This window comes from Polypterus senegalus, chromosome 12, assembly GCF_016835505.1.
Source record: "Polypterus senegalus isolate Bchr_013 chromosome 12, ASM1683550v1, whole genome shotgun sequence".
NCBI lineage: Eukaryota > Metazoa > Chordata > Cladistia > Polypteriformes > Polypteridae > Polypterus > Polypterus senegalus.
This window is the reverse complement of record NC_053165.1, coordinates 88755555-88778667: the sequence shown is the minus strand read 5'-3', so window position 1 is coordinate 88778667 and position 23113 is coordinate 88755555. Positions and strand designations below refer to the sequence as shown.

Genomic DNA, 23113 nt, shown 5'->3' with positions numbered 1-23113 from the left:
TGAGGAGTCTGGTTTTGTAATCTTTTGGGAATGTATTTTATGGCTGCCTTTTGATATGATGTCTTCTGAGTATTTGAAAACAATAAAAAACAAAGGTTGTGGGTATGGAAAAAGAAATAATTAAAAGTAATAATTTTTTACAACTTGCCTCACATGTACATGGAACCGTATTTTATGGTGTGGATTTAGATTTTCAGTGTGTATTTTACTTTTCTGTCTTCCACCCCATTAGTTAATTAGTGATATTAAACTGTCCTGAGATGACTGAGTTCATCTCATCAGGTATTGTATGGATGTGTGCCTCACAATGATCTGATGTCCTTTCCAGGGTTGTTTCCTGCATTGTACCTTATGTTACTAAGATAGTGTCTAGCTCCCCATATTGATCTTGGCAAAACAGGCAGATTTTTTAAGGTAACATTTGGATATTGAGTGATTTTGTTCACATATGTTAGAAATATGTATTGGGTCCCTCACCTTTTCATTTTATTCTGCAGATGTGGCCCAGAGTTTAGGCGACACAACTATGACTTTAGTGTCAGTTTAGTTGTATAACAACTTTAAAAGCATTCATTATCACCAGAAAAATGTGTCCCTGACCAAAATGTAGCTGCTAAAGTCCTGTCTTGAGCCAAACCTGATGATTATGTAACAGTCCATTGCAGCTCAACTACACTTGCTTTTTGTCAGATGCACAATCATCTGGAAACAACTTACAAAACTGTCAACAACTTGTCCTGCATAAATGCACAACTGAATTGTTTTGACACCAGTCTTGTTTCTGTCCCAACTCTTGGTGGACATTTTATTTTGTGTGAACCACTATGGGTCTCTCTGCTAAGGTATGCCTGTGAAGCTCCATCATTTTAACTGAGACATTGTAGAATGTTATTCTTGCCATAGGTCCTTGAAATGAATTTTGCTATGATTTTCCCTGTCCTCTATTTGGCTTGACTGTAGCTTGCTCTCCCATTTTATTGGATTTCATCTGTTTCATGCCGAGGTTTTCCCTAAATTCAGAGCTACTCCTAGTGTATGCCGATTTTGCGTTCTTGTAATATTTCGATTCTGTTCATTAGTTTCAGTCTGATTCTATATTGTAATACATTTTTTTTCTTGTTAAGTGCTTTGTGCTGGTGCTTTCTAAAATAAACACTGACTACTTGCAAAATCCCACAGTGAGACTTAACTCTCATAATTGCTTATTCCTATATGTGACCCTCGCTCTGTGAAACTTGCTCTCCATACTTCTAATATTCAAGTCACATTTGATATAACCATACTTTTTATATTTTAGTTCCTCTCTACCTACAGTATGTTTTTATATGTTACTGACTGACTTTATTCCTTCCCTACTAATGCCAGGTGTCTGTCAGTTCTTATTTCACTCTTGTTTACTTTTAAGTTTTAAGTCAATTTTACCAATCAGTTAATCAAACTTAATTTTACATGCAACCATTCATAGAGGGAACCATCGCAGGGTGGTTTACATAGAAAAGACAAAATAAATGCAAATACAGCATCTTTGACTTGCATTATACAATTATTGGCCAAAGTGTATATAAGGAAAGAGGAGCATAAATGGAAAACTGGAGTAGATGAACAGCCTGAGATGAGTAGTTTGTGTAGTAGTAATTGTTATAATCAAGTAGACTGATATACAAGAAAGAAGAAGATATTGTGTCTCTTATTGTTACATAAGTGGTTAAATATGTTTTAATGACTGCAGAGATATTGCTTTCAAATTAATTGTTTCATTAATTAACTATAACAATGGTAACACAGAGTGAAGATAAACATTTGCAGGAACTGAGGTCCAGCGAGAAGTTACCAAGTCATTTTGAGTCGTGATGCAAATCCTAAAAGATGCGATCCTGCTTTGCTTGTATTCAGGTGTAGGAAGTTAGTGGATACCCATGCATGTTCTTTAGGCAGGTACAGTGAGCTTATGTCCGTCTAACCCTAAGCCTAACCCTAATTTGGACCTGTAAGAGCTCTTTATGTGAAATTGGGTATCAACTGCATTGTGTTCTTTTTTATAGCACATTGTTACAGTGTTCACATTGAATGTTGCTAAATAAAAATGTATTGATTTAACGTGCAGCTTGTTAGTTAATTGCCCTATGGTCCAAAACGTATTATTGTTCTTCTGTGTGCTGTGATGTGGTCTCTACACCCTTTCTCCCAGCATAAATTAAATTAATATTGCTTATCCCCCAATGCCTTTAACACATACTGAACTACAGACAGTAATGCCAGGATAATAAGAAAACTTGAGAAGGAAGCAGGGAGACTCTTCAGAGTAGGGAGTTCTCAGACCTTCTTTTGTTATAGAGAAACTTTTTAAAATACAGAACAGCAATAAACTGAGTTCCCTTCAGTTCCCTCTGTAAACACTCTCGTAGTATCTTGTCAGTATGTTGGTATGTGTCATGCACATCAACATCACCTTAAGCAATATATTCACTATTCATCAACAAACAGAAAAGTAACACTTTTCAAGGGACAAAATGTGCAGGTGGCATTTGAACCTTAGTAAACATTTGTATTTGCACTTTTGAAAAGAAACTAAATACCTGGTGGTAAATGCTAAGGGCCCTGCTTTGTGCTTTTGCCTTACTCTACCTTAGTTCAGTTTTCTGGAACTTAAAAGGGGGAAAATAAAGGCCTAACAATACTTTCAGTATGGCATCTTTCATCTTTTCTAATGTATTACTCTGTGAAACTCACATTGCCCTGTTGCTAGTTTTATATAAGTGCTTTAGAATAGAGCTTGCAGTGCTTGCTGTTATATAGCACCATATGACAAAAGCTTTTGATGGTCTAACAGTGCTGCTGTGTTCAGCACTGCTGCAGTACAGCCTTGGCAAAGTGGGTTTGAAGCCTGGTCACTGCACATATGAAGATTGCAATTTATTCTTGTGTGTTTGTGTGTGGTTGTGTGCATTCTTCTCTGGGTACTTTTTGCTTTTCCTTCCACACAGCAAAGAGGTTTAGGTTTGGTTTATCAGAGATATTGAACTTGTCAAGTGAGTGTGAGTGTTTGTAAGTGTGATCTGCAATGGATTTGGGACAGAGCCAGTTTCGGTTTTGTCCTTGTAGCCATAACTGTTGTGGTAGGCCCTGGCCTCCTGTTACTTTACATTAGGATAAGCAGGTCATAGGATTTAGGGATGGAACTAGTAACTGATTGTAAAGGCTTGCATTACAGGGACCCACTTTTTAACATGAACTGATAGAGTGGTCGATTGTACCTTATTTTCTTTGCTTTGCAGCCTATTAGTGCACAATTTGAAAGGCACTATAAAACCTATAATTAGACTGATTGACCGATTCATCTTGTATTTTCTTATGGCTTGGTATACTATGTAATATATAAAACTGAAAGTTGCATTTTTGTTATTTTGTTATTTTCTGCAGTCTTTAGAAAAGCTTTGGATTATTTTTCCACTCGAGTGCTATATGATTAACCTCCTTAGAAAATAAACTATTGTATATACTGTACTGTAAAAGGAAATTAACAAGTTTTGATTTAGTTATTCTGTTTAGTTTAATACAGTCTTTTTTACTTCCTTATTCCTTTCTTATCCTCCAGTTTTTATGACTCCTTTGTTTCAGGTCTGTTTAATATCTTTTTCAGATATTGGTGTACCTTCTGATGGTCTTATGGTTAAAGCAGTTACATTAAACAAAAGTGTGACTGATAGTCAGTCACCTATTGGCGGTGTTAGTATATTTTTTTATTGGATCGTCGTAACCTTTTTCACACACAGTGTTTCATATTTGTAATAGTCTTTCATACTTGTTTTAATTAATTTTGTGTTTCAATGTGTCTTGTTTGGGGTACACACAGTAAAAGGAACTGTATAAAACAAAGAATAAATCCAATGTTTTTGATTTAGTTTTCCAGTTGGTTTTGATGAGCACTATTTAAATAAAATATATTATTATTAGTAGTATATATTTTACCTTTTATTTATTTGGTGCATAAATCATATTTTCTGTGCCTTAAATATTGCAAATATACATCTTAATTTTCAGTGTTAAGTTCATCTTCGAATGGAATTTATGTAAAAAGAACCATGCAAAATAAAAGGATGATGTAGTTACCATGTTGATCATACTATGTACATTAACAATATCTGTTCTTATACTTCATATCTTATTGTCTTTATGTCAGACTTCAACTTAATTCTTCATTTCATCGTGCCTTCTGAGAGTTTCACTGGAAAGCAAAGTATAAAAACACAGATTTTGTTGTCCTCTTGAATATACAGCACTGTCTGCATCTTTGCTCACATTTATTTCTTGTAATCTGTTTTCCAGATTTACTTTTATTTCACATTTCAGTGGTCTTGGTGATGTTATATATTGCAAAGTGCTCTGCAGCATAGCAGGGTTTTTCATGTTCAGTTTCAGGGCTCCCTTGCTGTGTGCAGGTTTTTGCCCCAACCAATTCCACCATCAGTAAGTCATTGTTATTGTTAATTCATCTCATTGCTTAATAAGCTGACCCTATTTTGCATTCAAATAAGTACACTAGTGTGAGTTTTATACTTATTAGAATTGAGAATTTTCTGACATAAATTTAAAAGCTTAACTCTGCCTTGTCATTTTCTTTTTATTCATTTTCTTTTTCTGTGTAGTTGCTCAGTTAACTGTATCTGAATACTGACAATTAATGATCAGCAGAGCAGACAAAGGTGCAAATGACACTGAATGGTAATAGTGAGCAGCTACATCAATGTTATCCACTTGTGTAATTAATGGCTTAAATAACCTGAACATGGACAAAGAGCAAAATATTAAAACAGCAAACTGAAATGAATGAATCCATCACCCTCTGACACAATTATATGCTTGCTTTATTGTGTAATCATTTAGAATAACCAATGTTTAACTTCTGGTGTAACATAAGAAAATGCAGAAACTGGGAAATGACTGCTTACTTAATTAATAAAGGACCATAATTAAAACAAGAAAAACTGCACCCGCGTAGGGTTCCCCAGGACCAAACTGGAAACCCCTGCTATAGAACACAAAAGATTTTGAAATAGATGTATTATATCCTGTTGACTTTAGCAAATATTTCCTTATTATTTCTCATTGCATTATGTATTCTATGACACAACTTATTTGAAATTTACTTTTAAATGTGTTATTTCACATTGCACGTTCCCTTGCATTGATGTTTGGTGAGAAAGAAACTATGAGATAAAGAATGAGTAATTTAATAAAGCAGTGCCAGTGTGACTAGCTTACATTTTGTTAAGAACTCTTTACTTGTGATGATCAATTTTGTAACATTGTCCTGTAACTTTTGATCCAAAAACCATCCCCAGACTGATATTTACTTGATTGGATTGACCTCTTTTGTGAGTCACTTTGGGTAAAAACATATGCAAAGTGAATTAATGTAAATGTACTTTGTGAAGCATTTATTGGTTAAAAAAAAGATTTCAACTGTTCTTTACAGATTGCACCTGTTCTTAGTGTAGGGCTAATATACTGCAATGAAGGTACATGTTTTGTGATACTGCTTAATGTGAAAGGTATTGTATATAATAACTGTTAATGAATTTGGACCTTCACATGTTTCTAAGCTTCATCTGTTCTCTGCATAGAGGAGGTTCAAGCCTATCCGTTGTGCAAATACTGTACGTGTGTGCATGTGCAAAACAAGACCTGCTATGTCAGCCAAAAGGCCAGGAATGGTATTTCATTTTGACGGGGCATCACAAATATCTGTCTTATTAGTCCTAAGCCTTAGTCATGCCAACACTAAGTACATGGCAGCATGAACCAAGATTAAAAAGAAGATAGCAGTGTGAAACAACTTCATTTACTGGGATTAATGCATGTAGTTCACCATTTTGTGGAATGCAGAATGTGCATATGACACTTGTGGAAATCACGAGGGCAGTTTTACTTGCAAGCAGTTTTCAAATACAGTTTTAAAATCATTTCTATGTACCAACACCTTTTTTTTTTTTTTTAAATTTAAACTGTAAAGATGACTTGGGCTAGAAGTCCACTTTGGGGACTGGGAAAGGATGGTGCGTGCCATTCCCTTGGCAAGGATTTTCAAGGCTGAGTGTAATGTGAAATATTAAAAACTCAGATGTTCTCTTTGGAGCAGCAGAAAATAGATTTATATATAGGTTACTAAATCAAGAGCTCAGCTTTGTGTTTTTAACTAGATTAATGAGGGCATGCATAGTGATGGCTTTTGTGTCTTGCTGTTTACTGAAAGACATGCCATTTTGTAAGAGACCACTTCTTGCTTAACATATTGACTGTCACAGTGAAAATAGGTAAATTTGTTCCTAACACCCATATAAAATCAGGGTGTTAGTTTAATGTAATTAATAAATACATTTTGTTATTGAGCAAAACTCATAATAAAAATGTATTTTCTCAAAAAAAAAAAAGTTACCTTGTAGAATAATCTTTATACATGCCAAATGGTTAATACCTTGGCCTGGTATAACATGTTAGATCTTGCACAATTTGTTGCAATTGAATTTTGCAGTTTCCATTTAAACTTCATAGTGGTGAGATGCTGTTCGTTAAAGAATAGTCAGGTGGTTGTTCTACATACTGTATGTAATTTATTTTTGTGAGAAATAAATGTTGTCCAAAATATGGCTAATAAAATATGTGGAAAATTCTGTTCTGTGACAAACGCTAATTTTTCATTCTTATTTCAGATGCCCACAATCCTCTATTTCAGGGGTTGCAAGATGGCATTTCAGGGGTGCAACAAAGAGGAAGGCTGCGTTGCGATCTGGCAAAATTGAGTGAGGTGCGTTGTCCGACTTTATTGTGGTGCAATCTGTGTCTTGCAGTGTGCCGTCATTTGTAGGTCACTTATTAGTTAGTGCTCCTGTTATGTAATATGAAAAGAATCGAGCATTACACGGCACAACTGTCACCGGTAAATGAGCCTCAGAAATGCACATTCTCGCGGGTTCCTTGCTGTAGGTGGAGCATTTATAAAGACAAATAACTATATAAAGACAAAGGAGTATAGAATTTAGACCTTGCAATGATCCGTGGGGAAGGGCGAGATTTAGTATTGATTTCTGTACAAGCCCTGATTGTGGAATGTCACTGATTTTGAGGTTTGATCGACATTTTTACCAGACTGAACTGAATGCAACACCTGCTGATTATGCTGAGCCCATCTCTCCTGCTGGCAGTCTTTGCAGTAGCGCAGCGGTTTGAACTGCTGTCACCCGTTGCTTCGTGTGGGTCTCCAAGCTGTCAAACCCTTTGATTGTTGATCGTTTGTCATTTACTCACAAACATAAATCAAACATTTTCTAGGGATTCAGGGCGTAGTAAAAGTTTGGAACCTCTGCTCTGTTTATATGTGTTACTCATGAATATGTTTATATTTGGAGCTACAGCCCCAAAGACAATTTATGAGATAACTCATAGGTGGCATCTATCTATAAATTACCTATGCTGTCAATGTGTTAATGGCAAATTCATTATTTAACCAAACCCCAGGCTATCATTTGAATGCCCAACTAAATTTTTTCATTCTGTGTACTCATGTCTGGGGCACTTATTACTCTCTCCTTTTCACACAAAGTGATGTCAATACCAGATTTTACTGAGAAACCCTGGCAAAGCATCTACTAGAGTAACGTGCAGAGCAACAATGGGTTCATCTTACTAAACCTATTCAAATGGTTCACTTTGCTTCATCCGTATTGGTTTGTTTGTAGTTTCCAGGAAACATAGTTTGAATCCTGGTGTGGGCAGTGCCTGTGGGGAGTCTGGACCTTTTTCTCATGTTTCATGGACTTTCCCTGATTGCTTCACTTTTCTTCTCATATCTCAATGTCACTAAGATTAGGTTCAAGGGTGGCACTACCATTTATGTAAACATGGGAGCCTCTTGGGTTTAGGATCTGCATTTTTTAACCATACTTATGAACATTCTGACTGACCATCTCCCATTAACTGTACTATATTGCTTTCTATTGTTTTCCTGTACTAACAATGTGTGGTCTTATACAGTACATTTGATGATCTATACAAGCCCTTTACAGGTGGTCTTCCAAATCCCAGGATGCACTGTATAGAGGCTTTTATTTGAGATAAATGACCTTCTTTCTTTATTTTCTTCAAATGTAAATTCAAAGTTTTAATTTTAAGTTTCCCTTTCAGCCAGTTTTTTATTTATCTTATTTTCCATCTTTATTGTGACATTGAAATGCAGATTTTGGATATATACTGTACATATAGTTTTCTTTTTGTTTATACATTACGAGCAGATTTAGATGGATCTTTTCCGTGTATGCTATGAATGTTGACAATATTTAGCTGCACCATATGAAGAACAAAAATAACTCTGAGGCTGGATTTCTGCCTAATCGCCAAACTGAGAGACACAGAGTTTACAGTCTTGGCATTTCTTGAGTTGCATATTTAATTCTATGTATACTAATCCTATTTTATATTACTATAAATATTATTAGTATTAATGTGGATTATTTATGAAATTTGTGAAAATGTGAGAGCTCCACTGGTTATGTTGATTGGTGTCTCTACATTTTCCAAGTTGCTTTGGATAAAAGTGTTTACCAAGCAAATAAATGTTAATTGGTTCAGTGAGAATAAGTGTATAACAGTAAGAACGTCACCCCATTCAGGTTTAGTTCCTGCGCTGGGTCTAGTGTTGGAGGCTAGTCTCCAACCCTGTAATTGAATAAAGTGGGTTAAAAAAAAGGTTGGATTGACTGAAGACTGCCACTGATTCAGTAAAAAGACTAATTTATTAGAAATATGTGGTGACTTTAAATATAAATCTACTTAAAACTCACAAAATCAAGTGGTTTAATCTTGTTTTGCTCAAGCTTTGTTCCAGACATCCTGCAAACCTTGATAGTCGACTGTTTGTCACCTGTGTGACTTTGCAGTGGGTATACATAGTTAATAATGGCAGTCATTCTCCAAATTGTTAAAGGGTAGCTGTGGTCTAGTGGTAGAACATGTTGTACAGTGTTGGACCAGCTTGGCTAATGCACTTGTTAGTTCTTCTCTGTTTGTTTCCCCACTAATAATATGTGATGTTGTAGGTTGTGATGTGTATAAGGTGTGCCATTGAGAAAGTCAAAATAAAGTAGACTAAGTGTGCTGCAGAGGAATGCACACAGTTGCCTTTAAGGCAATATGAACCTAATTGGTTATGATCCCCAAGTAGTATTAAGCTGATTGTGAGAGTACTCCTTGTCCTTGGCTTCCCTGGCATGTTTACCATGTGCCTGAAAGAAACTTTTCTGCAAAGGTAGCAGACAGGTTCCACATATATTAGGCTTTTGGCCAAGTTGAATGTGAATTAAAAAATAGTTTGTCCTGAAAATACCTTAACAAATCATTGCCACTGCCATACAGTTTACTAATAGGATGATCTGAATGATGACTAGAAACATCACCATGATTTCTAAAAAGAACAGAAGTTAGCAAATCAGGCCAAAGTAATGGCCCCTCAAGGCATTTGTAAATAGCTTTTGATTACAAACGTTTGCTTGCCTGTCCATTAGAGAGTGTGCTGAGAAGTATTGTAAAAGACTTTACTTACAAGTAGACACATATAGTGCAAATGTGATTTTATTTTTTTCACTCAGTTCTAGAGTGAACCACTTCTGCATTTTACTTTCACCGTTTTTTTTTTCACTAAAGTTTTATGGAAGAGAGACAAGTTTGTAAGAACACACATGGTTTAAATTGTAGCCTACATTTTGAGTTTACTATTAATCAGTCAATTTTAATGCATTCCAGTGATTCTATATAAGGAGTAACTCCTGACTCTTTCAGACTATCAAGACAACATAGCTGGGTTTCCAAACATATTAGTCAGCCATGTAAAGCACTTTGACATAGTGCTGCCTAATTAATTTTGATTTGACACTGTATAATTTTCTTCATTCATTCAATGAACCATAAATAGTTAAAATGGACCAATTTTTCTTATAAACCAGTGGTGTTGTGTGGTTCAAATGGCAGTCATTTTGTTGAATTAGTGTTATTTAGTAGTATAGTCATTCTCATTCTTAAAACACCACTTAGACAAAGATGTAGTCAGTGAGAGAAACAAAGACCAGCTGAGCCATTTGTGCAAATCAGAGTGAAGTGGTTTGTCAAGTGTGTCCCATGCACATACATTAATGTGAAAAGTAAATTACCCCTTTTCCAGTTCTGAGCAATGTTATAAGGAGAAGTTCCTTTGATTTACTTTATACAACTACTGCTGACAACAATTTCTTCAAGTTATTGATGCTTAGGTGAGTTTGGTAATCTGCCGAGTCGTGATACTTGTCTATTTCGTAGCTCTTAGCTTCTATCTGTTGGTTTATTTTTTGTTTTATAAATAATGGCAAAGTGGCTTAGTGCTGCTGCCTCATGGGCCTAGTGTGCGGGAGTGAATCATGTACCTGATTTTTGTCCATGTTTAGTTTGTTTCCTCTCCCAGTGCTTGAGTGACTTTTCCTCTTATATTCCTGAATGATGTGCAGATTGTGTTAATTGGCAGTTCTTAACTGATTCTATATGAGTGTGGGCATGGGTCCCACGATGGACTGGCATCTTGTTTACAGTTCTTTTTTGCCTGGATCTCAATGCTGCTCTGATTGACTAAGAACCCTGAATTAGTTTAAGCAGGTTTGAGAATGTTAATATGTTAAAATCTGTTGCTTGTCACCTAAAATTAGAATAGTCTAATTTAGGACTTGGTTAGGTAATTGTTAGGTGTTACATGGGATGGATAACCTGAAATATTTTTCCTATTGCTGCATTTAATGCACCATTTATAAGATACAGATGATTGTGCTCATGGAAACACTTTAGGCCATCTGAGCATGTACATACTTTTTCACACAACTCTTTCTAATGCATCCTTTAATTTGTACAAATGACTAAATCTGTCTTACTTAAGTCAATGTTATATTATGGAACTTGTAGGGTATGTCAGACTTACGATGGTAGTTGCAGTTCTCGTCGTCAGACCATATCGGTTTAAATGACTGAAAATTGCTGCCCGTGCCCCATTTACTGAGTGGGTGCTGACTGTATAGCACAGTGCTTGCCTTTTTTTCTACCAGCTATTAGTGTCCTGAGTACTTTACATCAAAAGGTATCAAGGCTGTGCTTATATGTAAACTTGTCATTCTTTTTAAGTGATTAAAGGGGTCAGGTGTACAAATCAGTGAAGAAACCTGCTAGGAGAGAGTATTAAAAGAAACCCAAGTTTCCTACTACTTTGAGAATGACTGAGAGGATTTAATTCACTCCCTGTATAGCATGGTACATGTCTGGAATTTTTTTCAGACTGTGACATCCCAGGATGTGGCATCACAAACAGGGCTGTACTGCCAGCTACTCACATTTAAATAAAGAAACCTTTTGCATTTTCAGAAAACATGCGTGGGAAAGCCACAGTAAGGCTGGACAGTGTCAGAAATGTACAAGGCCAACAATTTGAGGAAATCATGAAGTTTACAATCTGCATGGAAAGAGAGCTAATGCTCAAAGACAGGAAATTTTTCACAGTTTGAGGAATAAGGAATAGAATTCCCAAAGATGTACACTAAAATGTAGACTTTAAACTGTCTGGGTCCTTTTAAACTCTGGGAAATGTACAAGAACACAATCATCAAAACTAGAACTACTTACTATTGTTTATTAACAAAAATTGCCAATCTTTTTTTTTTTTTTTTGAGCAAATTCGCTGTGTTTGCTGGTGCCCTTGCTTGCAGAATGTTTCTTATGGCCGACTTACGGAAACTTTTTTTCCTTTTGTACCCCATGATGCTTTGTGAGGCCATCGTGACATGAAAGGAATGTAGAAGCCAATGTTGGATATGACAGGCCCCTTAGTATATAATGCTGATCCTTTGCATCTCAGACTCTCTGGGGGTTAATCATAGTGGTAGGAGCTCGGTGGACATGCACAGAAATAAATTATTCTGATTTGGTATTGTGCTGTGTTATTGTGATTTCCCTTTTCATAATTGTTTGCTGCTGCTGTCTGATATATGTAGATAAATATGGGTTATATATTTATGGGTGCCACTATATTTTAAATAGAGTGTGATGACATAATGTGTGACATGACTGGCAACAGGCATAGGTATAATATACAGTATGGCCATGACTATGTGAAGATCACCACAAAATGGAGGGAGCAATAAAGGAATAACACCACAAAGTGGCAGCATGATGAGGTCATCATCAGAATAATAAAAAAACTTAAATCATAAAATGCTAAAAACAGTGCAAGGCAGCTGATTGAACCCAAATACACAGGTTTACGACTCAATCAACAGCCTCCTAAAGTAAAAAAAAAATTCAGGCATGCTCTGGAGACATGAAAATGTTAGGTATTTGATCTCCCAAGGCTCTCAGCAAATAGATTAGTCTGTACCGCAACTCCAAGCCCAAATAAAAAGCTTCAGCAGGCAGATTTCCAGGGAGCCAATTGTTACTTCTTAAATCCTAAAGTGGAAAATATTCTTATCTCATGCTATGTTGATATCAGATTCTGTTTTCCCCAAAGTGTAATGGTATCATTTAGTTTAAGGTTTCGATATGAAAAGAATCTTGTAAAATCAATTCATTGTTATAATAAAACCATGTTCAGATTTTTATATCTGTATCTATTTCTTTTCAAAAAAAGTCTATTTAAAAACCCGAAAGGATGGCTTTATATATATATATATATATATATATATATATATATATATATATATAAATAGTCTCTGTTCAAATGAATTCCACACTTACTCCAAACCTCTGATATTTAAGTACATGAAAATAGATAAATATCTGCAGTAGAAAAAGCAAATTTGCAGACATGCTTTGCTTTTTAATTTAACTTAACCAACATTTCGGTTTAAATATATTTTCCTAAAATAGAAATCTTGGAATGGCAGGGATCAATCTCACTTAACTGGGCAAAAGCACCCAAAAATAGTACTTGTTTTCATTCATTCAAATGATTATTTAATTACCTTATTATCTTAAAAGCAGTGGTAATTTAGGATCTTTAACTTTTTCTGCCCTCTCATTTCTTTGTACCTGCCTGGAAGTACTGAGTGTCAGTTTTTAGCTTTCTAGCTTACTGGAAACCACTCTTTTAAGCACAGGAAGAGAAAACCAAGTAAGAAAATTATATGTGCTGTATATGAATCTCTTTAGAATACCAGAGGAGTGAGTCTGTGATCTGAAGAGTTACTAACTTAACTTGGACCGGATTATGTGGCTTTAGCTGATCCTTTGCTAGACAGAAGAATGTATTATATAAATCCATTTTCTTAACATGCTTAATCTAGCACAGGGTCAGAGAGAATTAAAACTATCCTTTCAGCACCAGATTCAAGACAGGAGCCAGTCCTGGATAAACCTGGCAGTCCACGGTAAGACACACTAATAAAGGAATATTTTAGACAAACTTAAATATATAAATATGCAAGTAAATGCATGCAATGTAAAATGGGACAATAAATAAATAAAAACTCCATGGCATAAATAACTAAATGTGCCATGAAATGTTTTTTGTTATTTCTTTATGCAATTATTTAATTATTTCTTAACTTGAAGTGAAAACTGCCATTGTCACAAATTTCAAAGGGTGCGGTCTAGCGAGTAGTGCATTTTGATAGGTGAATTTTCGGTACAGTGCTCATAGCTCTTTGATCATGCTTTTTACCATCTCAAATACCATGGGTCATTTCACTTAGAGGAACTACTGCAGCAGCCCCTGCACCCTTATTCATTTCATGGTAGGAATTATGTCACCTAAAGAGTTAACATACTACAAAGAAGGCATATAGTGGTTGAAATCATCATGTCAAGGACACTGCCCAGATGGACGGCTTGCTTGATAACATGCTGAGGTACAAGTACTGCTAGGAGATGTATTTGTCTGTAAAGGAGCATTCTTGTTCTTTGTACAGTACACTTGGTAATTTATGGTTATATGCCTCTAGAGTAGATTTGATAAGGTTATTTTATACGCTTCACACCACGTTTCCCAAGTTTAGTCTTTACATATTTAAATACTCAAGTTTTCTTTAAATTTTAATGTTCTATTTTTTCCTAGAAATAAGTACTTTTATTTCTTTATTACCACAGTACAAAGCATGCATTTAGCTCACAGATGATTTAGCTTGCAGATTATGGTACATAAACAATCATAAAGAACAGTTGACTATGGTTGAAAATGTTTTTAGGCCCTCCTGTATAATCTGCTCCACCTATACTTGCCTACAGTTGCTTTAAAATAAACTGTTGTTTCAGCATTTTGTCATGTGCAGGACATAGAGTTTGATTCAGGTTATTCTAATTAAGCACTCTTCCACTTACAGTATGAGCCCACTGTTATATGTAGCAATTAGAGCTATAGTGTAAAAAAAGAAGCACATTATCAGAGAAACAGCGTGCAATATATATTGTGTCACATATGTGCACTACGGGAGTGTGTAGGAGGCTCTACATAAGAACTAAAATGGGACAGATTTGGGTTAGTCACATGTACTAACCTCTCTTCCCCTTCCAGCCTTAGAATAGAGGAGGAGACCTCAGAGGATCAGTGATGTTGCTTCCGGGCCTAATTTCTGTCCCACCCATGATGTCATATAAGAAACAAAATGCCCGGAAGTCAGCGTTCATTTTTCTGACCTGTGCCTGCCAGAGTCGCATCTGCCTACAGCAGCAACCCTTAAGCTGGAAGGATGAAGAGTCAATATTGTCATTTTCTTTTGATTTCTTTTGAAAGAGCATCTCTGCTATTAAAAGGGATGTTCTGTGAGACCCTGTACAGTTAGGTCCATAAATACTTTGACAGGATACAATTTTCACAAAAATATCCCACGTTTGGCGTGGGCATACATGACTACCAATTTAAGTCGTCATTGGTTTTTATTGATGACATGACTGCTGGCAGAAGTATGAGGAAGAATCCTGAAGTGTACAGGGCACTGTACTGTCTGCTCTCAGATTCTGCCAAAGGTTGCAGGACAACGCTTCACAATACAGACATATTGTGAGCCAAAACATACTGCAAAGTGCCTTTCAATACAAAGAAGTGGAATATTCTTCAGTAACCAAGTCAATCAACTGATCTCAGTCCAATTGGACATGCATTTCACTTGCACAAGACAAAACTGAGGGCAGAAATTCCAATGAACAAGCAGCACCTGAAGGCAGCTGCACTGAAGTCCGAGCAAAGTATCAGTAAAGTGGGAACCAAGCACTTAGAAAAAGCCATGGGTACCAGATTTCAGGCAGTCATCGACTGCAAAGATTTTTCAACCAAGTATTGAAAATGATTGTTCTATTCATTATTACATTAGTTTGTCCAAGTACTTTTGAGCCCCTGAAAATGTGGGGACTATGTATAAATATGTCTGTCATTCCTAAATGGCTCATACTATATTTCTGTTAAACCCTTTGAATTATTGCTGAACGCCTACGCCTCAATCATGTAATTATTTCTTAATTTCAGATCCATTGTGGTGGCGTACAGACCCAAAATTATGAAAACTGTGTCACTGTCCAAATACTTATGGACCTAACTCTCTCTATATGTGTGTATGTGTACATATGTATACACATACATACATATACATACGCACATATATATTTTACATATACTAAAAATATGCATGTATATAAATATACACAAGTAGCTTTAAGCTCAAATTCTACATTCTGGAAAGGAATATTGCTCACACAACCCAGAATAAATTAATTTGGATACATTACATCTTAAAACAAGTCCATTAAATGTAACAAGTGTCCATTCTAAGGCAGATCAAGTAACACCATAGACACAGAGAAGTGGTGAATTTTGGTACTTTTTAATTTTAGTGGATGGTTAGTCAGCCACATATGTTCCTATGAAAGTCAACCATTGTCTAAACTCAACTAACCCAATTGCAGTATCCCAGGAGAAAAGAGCATTTCTTGTCAACAAAGGAGCACAAGATAGCAACCAACTCTAGAAAGGATGTCAGGACAGATACCCCCACTCACTCACATAAGATCAAGTCAACTGTTAGCCTAAACACATTGTTGTTACATATTCAGTAGATTCTAAAACTTTGTTATTACAAAAGGTTGTGGTAAACATAATTGGGCACAAGTCAGTAGCCAACTTTGGTCAATGAATAAGTCCATCAGATGGGCAACTGATTTTCCTTGCATTTTAAAATTGTGTTATTTTTACAGCAGGTTCTATTTCAATTGATGACATACATTGAAGTCATTAACGCAGTAATATTCTTTTTACCAAAACCAAACAAGAAAAAAAAACCTAAAGATTCTAATTTTTTTTGTCTCTGTGATAGCTGGAATTGTTCAATAATCATATCTCTTCAGTAGTGAAAGGGAAAGCTTATCTCATTCTGTTGCCATGACAAGGCCTGCAAATAAATATCCTTATATCCTGAACAATTAGTGCAGAAGTACATCAAGCATTACAAAGCTGCTCAGCCTCAGGTGAGGCATTATAGAGCTCATAAATGGTGATTACTCCAGATACTTTTCATTTATAATCCAAGTTTTTTTGTTTTGTAGTAAACCTAATTTTCTCATGTTTGTTGGTCTTTCTAAAGCTTGCAGCAATAGCAATTAATCTGTCCATCGATATAAAAAGCAGTTTTAATCTTAAACTTTAAAATCTGCCGTAGTAAGCTGAAAATTTTATATCCTGAAAACTCACGTGAAAGACTTTTTTTTTTTTGCTTGATGTTTTTGTAAAATTGATTACGATAGAAAAGACATATTTTATTGCAGTACATGGTGAAACTGAACTAGTGATTTATATTCAGACAGGACGAGGAGTGATCTGTTTGGTCTTGCATTCCCTGAAGTTTTTCCATAAGGCATATGATATCGGATGGAGGGTTTATTCCTCTCTCTCATTCACGCGTTCTTTTAACTGCTACTAAAGCACTGTTTAGGTAAGCCTGTCTATTCAGCATAATTACCATTCCCTGGTAATGTTCCTATTTTTTATTTTTAAATTACTGTTCCATGCAGCATATCCATTCATTTATTAGTTTATTATCAATCGCCTTGATTTCATTTGGCCCGCGAGCAGTGATAATTAGCCAAAACTCATCCTAGAGGTGACAGATAGATGGGAGTTTCTAATTACCATTCATTGGCCTCCTAAGCAATTCTGCTATCTTGAGAGATAAAACAAAGTGAAGTAAATGAAATCCCAGTCATGAGTTATGGAGTATAAAGACTTAAGGGGTGGGTTAAACAACGGATAAACAAAGTATGACAGACTGAAGCTTTCTAGAAATATCATTAATATCAGTTACATTAGGTCACTTGTTATAATGTGAGGTCTGTTTTCTGTACAAAATATCTATTTTTTTTTTTTGGGAGGTTAACTCAGTTCATCTTTACTTGAGAAACCAGTTTGATTCACTTGCTTGTTAAAATTACATGTTCTTGTAATATAATGTGTATGTGTGTACATCAAGTTATGTATACTGTACATTTATGATGCTATTCCGCTAAGAGGTGTTTACGTAACTTTTGGAAATTGAAATCTCTTGGGAGTCTGGCTGCCAATGTGGTGAGATCTAGCTGTGGAGAGACCTTGGCATTTTGTGGTGTATCCCTGCCACTTATAGCTATGTGTCTCTCTTTGCCTTTCTGCTGCTGAAATCTTGTAGTGTGAACATGCCACCAAGAATCCAGTAGCTCTCTGTGTTTGGCTGCTCCAGAATGCAAGGCAATTGGTGGTAATTCATATTACTGGGAATGGAGCATAAGATTTTTCCCTCAGGGCTTTCTCTGTATACCTGAATGCAAAACCAAATCAAGCACCTATTGCGAAAAGTCATCTCTTATATTTGCTTGATTCTTAATTTCTAGTTTATTCATGGTGTTATGTGCTACCTAAAGCTGTATTGCAGTGAAATCCATTTTCTGTATTGTAAAGATAACTTATTTGGCTAATTTATGTGATCCCACAAAGACTATTAAATTAATTCAGTCTTATTACTCAATGTACACATTTGCCAAAGCTCAGACGTAAACATCACAGGACATCTGTGAAATGACCCGAACATAGTACTTTTTAGACACTTCCCATCCAATCTAATGCAGCTTGAGTGGATCTGCCAGGAAGAAGGGTATAGACTGCCCAAACCGTGGTGTGCAAAAGATTGTAAAGATTTACCCAATAAGACTCAAAGCTGTAATTGCTGACCAAGGGGCTTCTATAAGTACTAAATTAAGGGTCAGAATACCTATATGAAGGCGAGAGTTTTTGATTTTTATTCAACTTATAAACTTTTCTAAAAGCATGTTTTTGCTTTGTTATTATTAGTTATCAAGTGTAGATGATGGGCAAAATGGCAAATTTGTCTTTTTAAAATGAAATCTACAACATGACAGTGTTGCAGAAAGTAAAGGGGTCTGAATACTTTCTGAATCCACTGTATGCTTTTGTTTTTTTTTTGAGTCAATGCTTATAATGTGATATTTGTTTAACAATAGTGCCATGTTTAGTATTCACTCAGTGGCATCTTCATTAGGTATACCTATCAAGTACTGGGTAAGGCCTGTTTTTCCTCTAGGAGAGCATGAATTCTTTGAGGCGTGGGTATAACAAGGTGTTGAAAGTATTCCTTTGGGATTTTGGTGTACATGTTATATATAGTGACTTAGCTCGTAAGTACTCATTTTTGTATGCATATTGTCATTGTCCTTCCTGTTAGTGTCTTTTGCTGTATAGCATTAATCAGGTAGCATTCACATGATAGAACTGGCTGGGAGAATTAAAGATGGAGTCCAGCAAAGTGGCTTTGTATCAACTTCACTAATGTCTTCATTTTTTTTTTTTTTACTTTTTTTACTTTATTTATTGTCTAGTGATTTGGATCCATTTGATTGTTCTTTCCTGCTTTGCAGTTTACAGATTTCAGATCTTTCCACTACTGTTTGCTGTGCTTATCAAACCGTAAGCCAGTCCAGGTATTTATCTTAACACTTTACTCTGAGAGCCAGCTTTTCCAGTATGGAAGCTGGTATCAAAGTACTGTACTGTGGGTTTTCTGCCTGTGTCGGCTTGCCTGGTTGTCATTCGCCTGACATGGTGTGTCAAGGTTAGCATGTATTTCAACACAATAAGTTAAGGATTGTGTCACCTAGTGCCTGAGCTAGTGTACAGAAAAATAACATGTTTATCTATTTAATGTCCACAGCTTATAGTTTGGCTCTGAGCAAATCAGTTCATCTACTAATATTCCTTTAGTAGTAGTATGGAAGTGACTGCACTCTGTACCTTGAATAAAAGAGTCAGTTAACTAACCAACAAATGTAAGATGTTTTAACAACTGACATCAAGCTATAGAAAATAAATCTAACAATGTTTGTGTGGTACTGTATGTCTAATTGTGGATCTTTTGTCAGAAGAATGTGCATTCCAAATTTTCTGCTGTCCTGAATTCATGTCATGTAATGGCACACCACTTTAACTAAAAAAAAGGAAGGTTTCAAAAAATCAGTGCTACAAAATCAAAGTAGATCAATAAGTTACATGTGCACCATTCGAGCAAAATGTATCTTCAGGTCATCAGATTCAATCTTACTCTTCACACATTTCAAGTCCAACTGTCCATTATTGCAGTTGTATATTTTCTTTTTGATTACCTGACATTCATTTACTAGAGCAGCATTTAACAGCTGAAAGGCAATATTAAAGGTAATTTTAATATGTTTATTAAAGAAACCATGGTGTGCAATCTTAAGGGCACCTTTATCTTTGAGGGCTATCACAGCAGATCATATTACAGCCCTAGTGTCACCTGTCACTTGCGTGCATTTGCTTTAACCACAAGAAAGTCCTCAGATGTAGGAGATAGTGGTGTTACTCTAGGGACAAGAGTTTTTAACTACAGCATTTGCAGTCCTGTGGTTCCATGAGCAATCATATGCTACACATGCATAATGCATCCTTTGAAAACTTTTTTAAGTAATTTTCTTGAAATGCGTCATGCCATTTCTGTAGTGTATAATTACATTTAGCCCATAACAATATATAACAAATTGCACAAAAAGAAAAAAAAAATACCACAGTCATTTGATGTGATCTGGCTTCTGTTCTCTGTCATACATCATTTCGAGGTTAAATTAAGGCGTAGCCGCTGAAGAATAGTAACTTCTTTCAAAAAGAAGTGCATTTCCTGCAAAGCGGAACATGACCATGCAAATGCAACATTTTGATGTTTTTTTATACTATAGAATTCTGTAAAAAAATAAATAAATAAATAAATTGTAGCAACCATATATAAATCTTGTGAGTATAAAAATAAGAGAGACACATTAAGACATTATCATTCTAAGACATTCGGGCCTACCATAAGGCCATCCCACATAACGGTTAAACGACAGTGTGCTTAAAAGGTGGCTTTGTCTCTCAGAATCTTGTGCAGGGATGTTACAATCCTTGACTTTTTGTGGAAATATATTGTTTTCAATGAGGTAATAGCACAAACGATTAACAAAAAATAAAAGAAAAATGCTTAAATGAACAACACTATATGTGTTTTAGATAAACACTGTGTCTCTTTAATGGTATATTGCTTTTAGAAATCGTCTAGGGCTTCCACACCTTTCCATTTTATGTCCTCACATGGAGTGTGATAATTACCATCAAAACTGAGCTTAAACCTGATTTCATTCCAGGCTTGGTCGCTTTTTGTCTAAGATATTGCAAGTTTTAATGTGGGATTATGGCTTTTCTGCCACATTTTTGCAGGCTTCGGTTGATTGAAAGTTTTGTTTGGATGCATATTTTTGCAAGAGTAAAAGTACGCTAACATGGATTGGAAATACCATGAGGATCCAGCTGCTTGTTTCTCTTTAAACCAATGTCACATTCCATGACACCTAGTGAGAGTGGATGTCAAAAGTGATGACTTCAGTTGCTGGTCTCGTCATCCGAGTATGTCAATTTACATGACTAGAAATTTCTTTCAATGTCAAATTGCATGACTGCGTGACAATTTTCCAGCACAATTTTATATTTCGATAGATAGATAGATAGATACTTTATTAATCCCAAGGGGAAATTCACAATATATATTATTATTATATATAAGTATATATTTCCAATATATGTCAAGCTTGTCTCTTTCTTGATAGTCAATAATGTGTTGCCTGACAAAGCTAGGGCTATACAAATGCATTCTCTTGTAGTCCCTGAAACATGCAACATCCAACAGGCAAGTCTGTCTTCTGTGTGTCAGGTCCAAATCACTCCTTGCTGCTGTGTTATATTCAGTGTACTTCTGGGTGAATGCTCATTGGTTGTCAGCTCTCATGTGAACAGAGTCCACACATACAACTTAAGGAAAAAGTAAAACATATATTAGATTTTGTCGGGTAAGTCACAGACTAGTTTGATTGAGTCATTGAATGTGCTAGGCTACACGACTTTCCATCATGGGAGTGTGCCATGGGTGCCCTCCAACTCAGAAAGATAATTTAAAAGAAGTCTGTGACTTAAAAATCACTGGAAAAATTGCGTAATGTGACATGGCCTTTAGAGGAAGCAGGACAGGGGCCACTAGGAGGCTTGTAGGGACTAAGCCACCACTAAAAATGCCAAACCCACTTCATAGTCCCCGATCATTAAAAAAAAAAACAAAAAAAAACTGCCCCTTGCTACATATTGTAAGATTGAACCACACTCCAAATAACCATTTAGCCCCATACACAGGTGAATTTACGTAACAATTACAAATTGTAGCTCCATATTTTCTAAAGTGTAACGCATTGAGTTATACTTTTCCACTGTTGGGGCCATTGGAAATACTCTATAAAGTAACAAATACACACTGGACACTCAACACAGTTGCTCACAAGTTGTTCTTCTGTCTTGCATACAGCTGGTATCTTTGTTCATCTTCCCATTATCACTCTTTATATCTGAGATACAGCAGTGAACTGGCATTATATTCCATATATTTGGGGTGGAACTTATTATATTCCACAGAACTTTAACCCTAACCCTAATTATTCTCTCCTCCAAAATTTATGGGTTTATGGAACAGAGCTTAAACCTTCCTGTAACTTGTGGAGTGTTCCCTTTCCCGCGTAATGGGTTGTTATTACTCAGGCATCAAGCATTGCCAGTCTTTAGGACAATCTACTCGCTGCTATATTATTATTGGGCTGCCACAGGTACAACCACTTACCAGTAAGCATGTGTTTTCACATATTTCTGGTGGAATTTATTTTATTTAGTTTAAATATAAATATGTTTCTTAAAAAGAAAAGTTTTGATTGACATGGATCCATTGTCCTTTTTTTTTTTTTCATCTGAACTATTTCTGACACAAAGGCACCTCTATCAAAACCTTGTGCTGCTCCTGAAGCAGGTTGATATGTTTTTATGAAAGCAGGCTTGGAAATGTTTTACAAAACAATGAACATTTTTTGTTAAATATGCAATTTGAACCCCATTCCAATTGATCAGTTTCTTCCAGTACCATCCTTGCAGAGTCAATGTGGTGAAAGTTATACCGCATAATAAGAATAATTTGTGTAAGTTAGCTTTAAAGAGCAGGTGATGGCATAACAACTTTCTATCTATTCATCTCCTAAATATAATTAATTCAGTTCTGCTTCACAATGAATGGCAGCCTAGCCCGGGAGCACTGAACATTACCCAGCATCCAACCCTGAACAAAGCATGTGTCAAGTCATGGGACTCGGCATATATACACTCGTTACCATTCTAACTCACCCTGTGTAGCCTGTCAGCTTAATGGCTTAGTTTTAGAAATGTGGAAGACAACTTCACCACATAAAAATATTCCAAATGGCTGGAGTTAAAAACTTGAGTTTTAACATTTAGGTTATAAATGATGTGTCTTAAAATTGTGAATGGATGTAGAATTTAGATGAAAAATACAGAAAGAGCTTTGTTACTTCAGTCACCTTTTTAAAATCTGGTGCATTCTTTACAGGTAGATTTTTGTGTGTTTTACATTTGGATGACTTTTTAGCTAAAAAAGAAAATATGTTATGGCTTACCCTGGTCAAACACATAATTGGCAGATATTACCAA

The 23113-nt window shown here is 35.7% G+C and overlaps 1 protein-coding gene across 3 annotated transcripts in view; it reads left to right on the top strand.

The window, feature by feature from the left end:
- pde8a (phosphodiesterase 8A) overlaps positions 1 to 23113 on the top strand; it is a 291906-nt gene that overhangs the window by 97052 nt on the left and 171741 nt on the right. Inside the window, exon 2 of one of the 3 annotated variants that reach the window (XM_039772805.1) lies at positions 6711 to 6805. The exons of the other annotated variants lie outside the window; for them this stretch is intronic. The gene's annotated coding sequence lies outside the window, so the exon portion shown is untranslated. The remainder of the gene's footprint in view (positions 1 to 6710; positions 6806 to 23113) is intronic. 3 annotated transcript variants of the gene reach the window in all.